Source organism: Scylla paramamosain, chromosome 43 (assembly GCF_035594125.1).
Source record: "Scylla paramamosain isolate STU-SP2022 chromosome 43, ASM3559412v1, whole genome shotgun sequence".
NCBI lineage: Eukaryota > Metazoa > Arthropoda > Malacostraca > Decapoda > Portunidae > Scylla > Scylla paramamosain.
Window position 1 is genome coordinate 9,198,690 of NC_087193.1, and position 8,594 is coordinate 9,207,283.

The following is an 8,594-nucleotide window of genomic DNA, read 5'->3' on the forward strand; positions in this document are numbered from 1 at the left end:
GTATTTTCTCCATGCCACCTATGTTACCCCGATCCTTATCTTTCGCCCTTCTCATCTGCTGTGTATTCTCTCCTGTTCTCCATGTTTTTATTTAATGCATGAACCTCTTCCTGCCACCTTCCCACACCCTCCCTCGCCTCACCTCACGTGCCTCACTCCTCTGTATTGTCATGTACTTTCTGAAGAGTCTACACTAGGGAGTAAATTGAAGGGAGAAGAATAGCGTGAAGGAATAATGAGGGTAGTGTGGAGGATTCCCTGACAAGCAGCGCGGGGACAGGAGCCAAGTGCAGGGTGACGAAGGGCGGGGTACGCGGGGCCGTGGAGGTGGAACATGCCTAGTTGAGCTTCCTGGCATTCTTCTCGTACGTATTTCAGGTAATATACAGACGCTCTTTCCCAGGAACCCGAACCCGAGAAAACCTTCCCTTCTTCCTTCCTCTTATTACGTCTCTTTTTCCCTTCTTCCCTCCTCTCCGGCAGACACTCCTTACGGCCAGCTCTCGGGATATTCGCGGCGCCCTGTGATTGGTGGAGGCAGCGGGAAGGCAGACAATCACACGCCCTTTCTTGCACGGCTCCGTGAACGCTTTTCAAGGGCTGATTCCAGACTGCGGGGGAAGGGGCGGGAGAGAGGGCGGAGGGAGGCGCTGCTGGGTTTTGAAAGACGCGTAATGACGGTGCCTCGGGCGTGGCTGGCTGGGGGATGTTTTATATTCACATATTCACATCAGGAAGCAGGTCAAGGACTCAGGAACACGTGAACAAGAAACGGCTCGCCAAATGACAGTTTATTACGCCATAATGAACGTGGACACGCCCCGGGCAGTGAAAGAATTACCTGGGAATGAGGATGCCATTGTTACGCGGGAGTAATTAGACGTACTCTGAGAGGCAGCGAGGAAAGTACCGGAGAAATAAGGGAGGGAAATGAGTGGAGGCGCCTCGAGGTGTTTGGCGGGGAGGCGAGAGACGAGGGGAGGTGAGGGAGGTGAGTGAGGGTGCCTGAAGATCTGTAGTAGTAGAGGGGGAAGGAGGGACGCGGCACAACAAGCCTTTCTTCCACCCAGTAAACATGAGGACTCCTCGCCGCGAGTGGTGGCGGCGGTGGCGGCGCAGCGTGAAATGCTTCCGCGAGGCGTGTGTGTCACCTCGCCGCTCGCCTCGCTCTGAATGGGACGTGACGAATATATCATTTAATTGAGTCTGTGTATCTCCAGGAGGCGTGAAGGCCACGGCACGCTCCTGCAGGAAAGCTCAGTTCTCCCTTAAGGACGACATTCCCACCTCCCTTGCACTCCTTCACCGTCTTCTGCAGCAGCGCGAAGTGAAACGACCTCGCATGCATAACACATTCTACACACCATTAGCACTCAATTAGACTTATAACTCGGCGGCTTAAAGGAAACTCGTGCGTCACTCGCTGCTCGTATACCAAACTCCCGCCTCTATTACTCGGAAAAGCCCGGAGTTTGGCTTTACTGCGGCGGATATTCTGAATCACTTCTTCATTAGTCACTGCTTTCAAAAGACTAGTTGAAGTGACACGGCTTTTTAAGGATGTTTTATTGTTCTACTGACAGATTAACAAGACTTATACTTTTATTAACAGGAGAAACATTCTTGAGAACCAGGCTAATTCTAAATGTGACCTTGGAAAACAATCGTGGTGGAAAAGCAGAACGTTTCAGGCCCGTGTGGCAGCCTCGTCCCCCGCCCTGACGTGTGTCCCGGAGCAGGCTGGCTACCTCATTTGTTGCCTCCCTTCGCTCTCCTGCAATCCCAAAGCCGCCGCCACCCTGTTTTTACATTATCATTACTAATAGTAGCATTGGTTGTACATATAAGTAGGATTAGTGATGGTGGTGGTGGTGGTGGTAGAGGTAATAGTAGCGGAAGTCTTGCATGTAATATTCGTAGTAGTAGCAGTAGTAGTAGTAGTAGTAGTAGCAGTAGCATTTGTTGTTATTGTTATTGTAGACCGTCAGAGAGAGAGAGAGAGAGAGAGAGAGAGAGAGAGAGAGAGAGAGAGAGAGAGAGAGAGAGAGCGCTCTACGTATGCAGCACACAAGTCTTACCGCGTCCAAATGAAAGACGTGTGTAGGTTTTATAATTACTTACCATCACAATACACTCAGCCCGGGGCAAATTTCCCCTTGAAATAACCATCTGGCGGGGAGTCCTTTGAAGAGAGAGAGAGAGAGAGAGAGAGAGAGAGAGAGAGAATGTTGTACGTTTCCCTCCGGTTCCTATCATGACACCTGGATTGTATTACCTTCCTTTTCTCACCTGGCCACTACATCTACCTAAATGACCGCCTCCACTACTACTACTACTACTACTACAACCACACCAGCTGCACTACCACTAACATTACTACTACCATATACACCGCCACCACTATAAATATTACCATTACTACTACTATTACCACTATTACTACAACTATAACAACAATTACTACTACTACTGATACGCTGTTGCCACTACCACCACTTTTACCGCCACTAGTCTCAATTGCAATTAAAGTGTAAGGCCGTTCTCTCTCTGTCCATCAACACCTCTCCGTCAGCCACGAAGACTCCCACACCACACCATCTCCACCAACTCCCAAACACTCCCTCTCCCACCCCACCTCCTGCAACTCTCAACACTTTCCCACCAATACTTTTCCTCGCCCACACCACCACCTCACCAACTCTCAACACTTCCACATCAACTTTCCTTTTCTTCACCCACACCACCTCCAACTAGGATCGACTTCCTCCTCCCTTGACTGAAAGACTCACGTGACTCTGAAATAGCGTCGATTGGAGGAGCTAAACTCATGCTGCTTTCCTCCGTGGATACTATAAAGGTGAAGTTCTCGGTATTTACTACAGGCACACGTGCTTTACCGAACCTCCACTTGGCTCCGACTTGTATTTCATCGTTGGAGAAAATTTCCAGGATTCCTCAGCCGTTGCTCGTAAGAATGTGGTTCAGGGGTCGGGAGAAGAGCGTGTTAAGCTTTATGGAATTAGGAAAGAGCTGAGAGAGGAGGAACAGGAAGAGCAGGAGCAGGAGGTAGTGGTGGTGGTGGTGGTGGTGGTGGTGGTGGGAGTGGTGTGGAAAGAAGAGGAGGACGAGGAGGAATCGAGATCTATTCAGGAAAAGGATAGGGAAGAGACGGTGCTGGTGGTGGAGGTGGTGGTGGTGGTGGTGGTGGTGGTGGTGGTGGTGAGGTGGTGGTGGTGGTAAGAGCAGACTGAGTACCATTCCTGCCCTCACAACACGACCGTCCTTCACGAAATAGCTTGTAACTGTAACCATGGAGAGAGAGAGAGAGAGAGAGAGAGAGAGAGAGAGAGAGAGAGAGAGAGAGACGCTGCATCTCTTAGTAAGCGGAAGGAATTCTTGGATCAGCAAAATCTTGATGGCCTACTTTCCGTCAGAATTAAAAGAAAAGGAACGTAGAGTCTAGGTCGTTGCCTTCCTGCCGCTGTTTGCCGAGCCCTCCATAACGGCGCCCGAAAGGGAGTGAGCGCTGCTTTGTGTGTGTCACTTTTAGCACCTTTCCTTGTCTCCTTGCCTCAGTCCTCTCCTCTCCTCTCTCTCTCTCTCTCTCTCTCTCTCTCTCTCTCTCTCTCTCTCTCTCTCTCTCTCTCTCTCTCTCTCTCTCTCTCTCTCCCCGTTCATGTCATTCCTTTCTCCTTCCCTTCCTCAATCTTGTTTTTTTTTTTTTTTTAGTTTCTCCTTCTCTCTCCATTTCAGTCTTCCTTTTTATCTCCTTTTCTGCCTTTTCTGCTCTTCTTCCTTCATTTTGTTCTTTTCCCTCTTTCCTTCCTCCATCTTCCTATCCGCCTTTCCTTCCATTACCTTCTGTCCTCCCTATTTTATTGGTTTTCTTTTTGTCCTGCTTATCCTCCCCCTCTCCTCCTACTTTACTTTATTCACCTCGTTCTTTTCTCCTTTCATTCCTCAATCTTCTCGCTTCCAAGACGCTTGCATAGCTTTGTCTTCTCTCTCTTCATTACATTCTTTTTTATCCTTTCTTCCTTTCCCCGCCCTTACTTTCCTCCCATCATCTCTTTTTTTCCTTCTTTCCTTCCTCAATCTTCCTTCCTTACCTGTCTTTATCTTCTCTTCTGTCTGTTTCATTAGTTCCCTTTTTCATCCTTTCTTCCGCTGCCTCCTCTCTTCTCCCTCTCTCCTTCCTTCATCTTATTCTTACCCTCGTTTCCTCTCTCAATATTCCATCATCTAAGACGCCTTACCTTCCTTTATCCTCTCTGCTCTCATCATTTAATATTTTTTTTTGTCCATCTCTCCACCCACTTCCCCCTTATTTTTACCTTGGTGGAGGACACTGTAGCAAGGCAGAAAAATGCTCCTTCAACGAGACAAGCTCCTATTGATCGCGAGAAGAGTATAAAAGTTGTAGTCTAAGATAAAGAGGTTGTAGTCTAAGATCTGTACACTTGACGACTCCATACTACGCAAGGGATCGCAAATTTATGTTATTAGGTCGCAAAATATGTTAAAGAACGTGTTTGGATGTGTTTGGTGTGCCTGACTGTTTCTGGTGGCCTTTAACAGAGTAATCAGTGAGTATTTTCCTTATAGGTGTTGCCCTTGACCAGTGTCCTTATATTACTGTCGAGAAAAGAAAATGATTATATTTGATGATTTTCTTTATTGTAACACGTGGTACTTTCTTGTTTGGAAATATCTTATGCGGTTACTACTTATATATATAGACAGTGTATGTTAATTTTAGCTCGCATTCTCTTTTTAGAGGTTTAGCATGAGTAGAAAGGAATACCTCTCGCAAAATGTAATGAATGTTATTGCTTGTAAGAGAGACATTGGATAAAAGTGCGAGAAAAAAGTTCCACTGAGAGTGCCAGTCCCTAAAGCAAGATAAAAAAGAATTAAATGTAAGTGGAGGATATCTGTCTTGAAATCTCACTAGTTACTACCTCACCCCAAGACAGCTTACCGCAAGACACACCTCACCCCAACACATCCCACCCCAGGGCAGCTCACCCCACATCCCACCCCAGGGAAACTCACCCAACACAGCTCACCCCAAACACAGCTCACCCCAACAAAGCTCACAGCAAAACACCTCATCCCAACACAGCTCACCCCAACAAAGCTCACCCCAAAAAGCTCACCCCAAAACACCTCACCCCAACACAGCTCATTCCAATACAGCTCACCCCAAAAGACCTCACCCCAACACAGCTCACCCCAACAAAGCTCATCCCAGGACAACTCACCGCAACACAACTCACTCCAAGACTCCAAGAATATCAGTCAGGAATAGTGTTGGATTTCATGTCCTGGAATCTACATAGTCTTGAGTGCAACCGTTTAAGCAGTACAAAAAGGAAGGTTAAGGAAGCACAGACGAGGAAGAGCAGTAAGGCAATGAAGAAGGAATGAAGAAGCAGAGGAGGGATGAACGAAAAGATGTTGGCAAGGAGGAGGAGGAGGAGGAAGTGGATTAGAATGAAGAGAAATGAAGGAGTAAGGAAGAGAAGATGACAGATGCTTAAGCTATATACGTTTCATTCTAGTGTTTCATTGGATGCCTGTAAGGGGAAATGGAGACAAGTTTGTGAAGGGAAGGACTGTGGGAAGAACTGGGCTGTAAGAGGAAGGACTGTGAGAGGAAGAACTGGGCTGGGAGGATAAGGGCTGTGATGTAAAGGGAAGGACTGGGTTGTTGAGGAGAAAGACTGTAAGGGGAAAGATTGTGAGGGGAAGGACTAAGGGGATTGTGAGTGAGAGGTGTTTACTGGTCCATTTACCGCCCTGAAAAGGAGGAAGGTGATTGGTTGAATTCTTTGAGGGGAAGCGTGGGGGAGGGGTGAGTGGGGGTAGAGGACAATAGCCTGCTACCACGTTCGACAATCCACTCTCTCTTCTCTTCCCTTCTTCCTCTTTCCTCATTCCTTCTTTCCTCTTGCTTGCTTCATCTCAATTCTCCACTAAGTCTCTTTTCTTTCCTCCTCCTCCTCCTCCTCCTCCTCCTCCTCCTCCTCCTCCTCCTCCTCCTCCTCCTCCTCCTCCTCCTCCTCCTCCTCCTTTATTGTCATTCAGTAAAGTTCTATTTTATCCTAACCGCCTCCAGCCTCCCCCCCCCCTCTCTCTCTCTCTCTCTCTCTCTCTCTCTCTCTCTCTCTCTCTCTCTCTCTCTCTCTCTCTCTCTCTCTCTCTCTCTCTCTCTCTCTCTCGATATCGTACACAGCTCCACCCACCCCCTCACGCACTCACTCCAGTCACTCACCCACGCACTCACTCAAACATTTACTCTCCCCCGCCACATTTCTCCCAGTTCTCCACCTGCCATCACTCTCACGCAGAATCCCACCACTTATTTCTATCTTGTCTCTGTTTCTTTTCTTTATTTTCGCCAATTCTCTTATCTTTCACTGTCATATTTTTAAAACCAAATATCGTAGGTGTGTTCTTTTATCGGCTTGCCCCTCTCTCTCTCTCTCTCTCTCTCTCTCTCTCTCTCTCTCTCTCTCTCTCTCTCTCTCTCTCTCTCTCTCTCTCTCTCTCTCTCTCTCTCTCTCTCTCTCTCTCTCTCTCTCAAGTTAAAGAAAGTGAATTAGTGAATCCTCACTACCTATCCTCGTCTAATCTAATCTCACCTGACCTAACTCATAATTATAAACACGAGATCAGAACTACCGTAAAAAAATGTGTGTGTGTGTGTGTGTGTGTGTGTGTGTGTGTGTGTGTGTGTGTGTGTGTGTGTGTGTGTGTGTGTGTGTGTCCACCCCTTCCAGCCGCCTCTAGTCCTGGTCACATTTCTATTACCTGTAAATACGTTGCGGTAAATAAAAGTTTTAATTACTTCCACGACAGGTAAGACACAGCACTCCTTTGTCTTGAACTTGCCTCGTAAAGCACCCCAGAGAATCCCTTTCCTTTAGTGGGCCTTGGGGTACTATTGCGGATGCTGCTGCTGATGATGATGATGATGCTCTACTGGTCCTGCCTCTCCTTATACCTGCTATTGCTACTACTGCTGATGATGATGATGATGCTCTACTTCTGGTCCTGCTTCTCCTTATACCTGCTATTTCTACTGCTATTGCTACTGCTGCTGCTATAATTACTACTACTACTACTACTACTACTACTACTACTACTACTACTACTACTACTACTACTACTACTACTGTCCCATCTGCCAGTACATTGCATTAGTATCTGTAGCACAAATCACCTTTATTACCCCTCTTCCCTTTCATCACTATCCCTTCCTCCTTTAACTCCTTCCTGTCCTTTCCCTTTTCTTCTCTTCTCTTTCCTTTCACTCTCCATTCCGCGCACTCCATACCCCGTCCTTCACTCCCTTCCGAGGCATTCCCTAGGCACCTCTCATCACACACCGTCCTCTGCACATACCTGTACTAATCAGCTTATCAGACAGAGTCCCATGTCATTACGGTTTTAAGCAGGGATGGCAGACGGACCCTCTCCCCAGACGCCTCTCATCTGGTACGCGGGGAAACTTCTGAAAATGATAGTGGAACGTACAGTACTCAGAGTTTTAGTCTAGTAATTTCCCACACTCACTGTAATGTTTCTCTCTCTCTCTCTCTCTCTCTCTCTCTCTCTCTCTCTCTCTCTCTCTCTCTCTCTCTCTCTCTCTCTCTCTCTCTCTCTCTCTCTCTCTCTCGTACCCTGATCTGTTAAAAATCTAGCAATTGTGAGGTTCTTTTCTAGTGTCACTGCATTTAAGGTTGAGTGGTGACGTAAAATTTAGTGGAAATGGTGAATTTATTTTCTTTCTCTCCCTCTATCTCAATATTACGTCCTCTAATCCACAAGGAATCTATCAATTACCAGATTCTGTTTCTAGAGTGTCAGAGTGGTCGTGGGATGGAAGGAAGACGTAACACAAAGGAAGGGAGTGCAAAAGGTTACCGGGTCACTCATTCACACGCAGGATCCCCGAGTCCCTCACAAAGTTAGGTGAGGGAATGGATAGTGAAAAAATGCCCCTTTTATGATTCGTAAAATTGGACTCAGTGTACTGTACTTTAATTTTCAAGTAAAGCTTTTTTGTCCTGTCATTTTTTGCAGCACAGAGTAAAAACGTTATGAATTTCTACACGTAATCTTTTCCAAAGTACTTTGTAATGTGTCAGTAGATGTTAATGGTTTTATCCTGTAAAAGAGAGTGGTTTTGGTGGCGGGAGTGTTGTGTAACGGTTGTGGTGGTGGTTGTAGTGGTAGCGGTTGTCCTGGTTATGAAAGTACTGGTAGTGGCTATAGTAGTTATGGCAGAGGTGGTATTGTACTGGCAGTCGTTGTGAAAGTTGCAGTAGTGGATACAATGACAGTGGAGGCAGCACCAGTCGTGGCAGCGCAGTGGTCGAGGCAGCAGCAGCACCAGCGGCAGAAATAGTGGTCCCTGGGCAGTGAAAATGGGAAAGAAAACGGGAGGGTAGACAAATTGAAATCACCTCTTTCGGGCCAATTTGCACGTAGACAATTTGTAGCGAGGATCGGCCCGCACGGAGAGCTGTGTGATGCGTGTGTGGCGCCGCAGCTCAGCCTGGGAACATGACGTGTGTGTGTGTGTG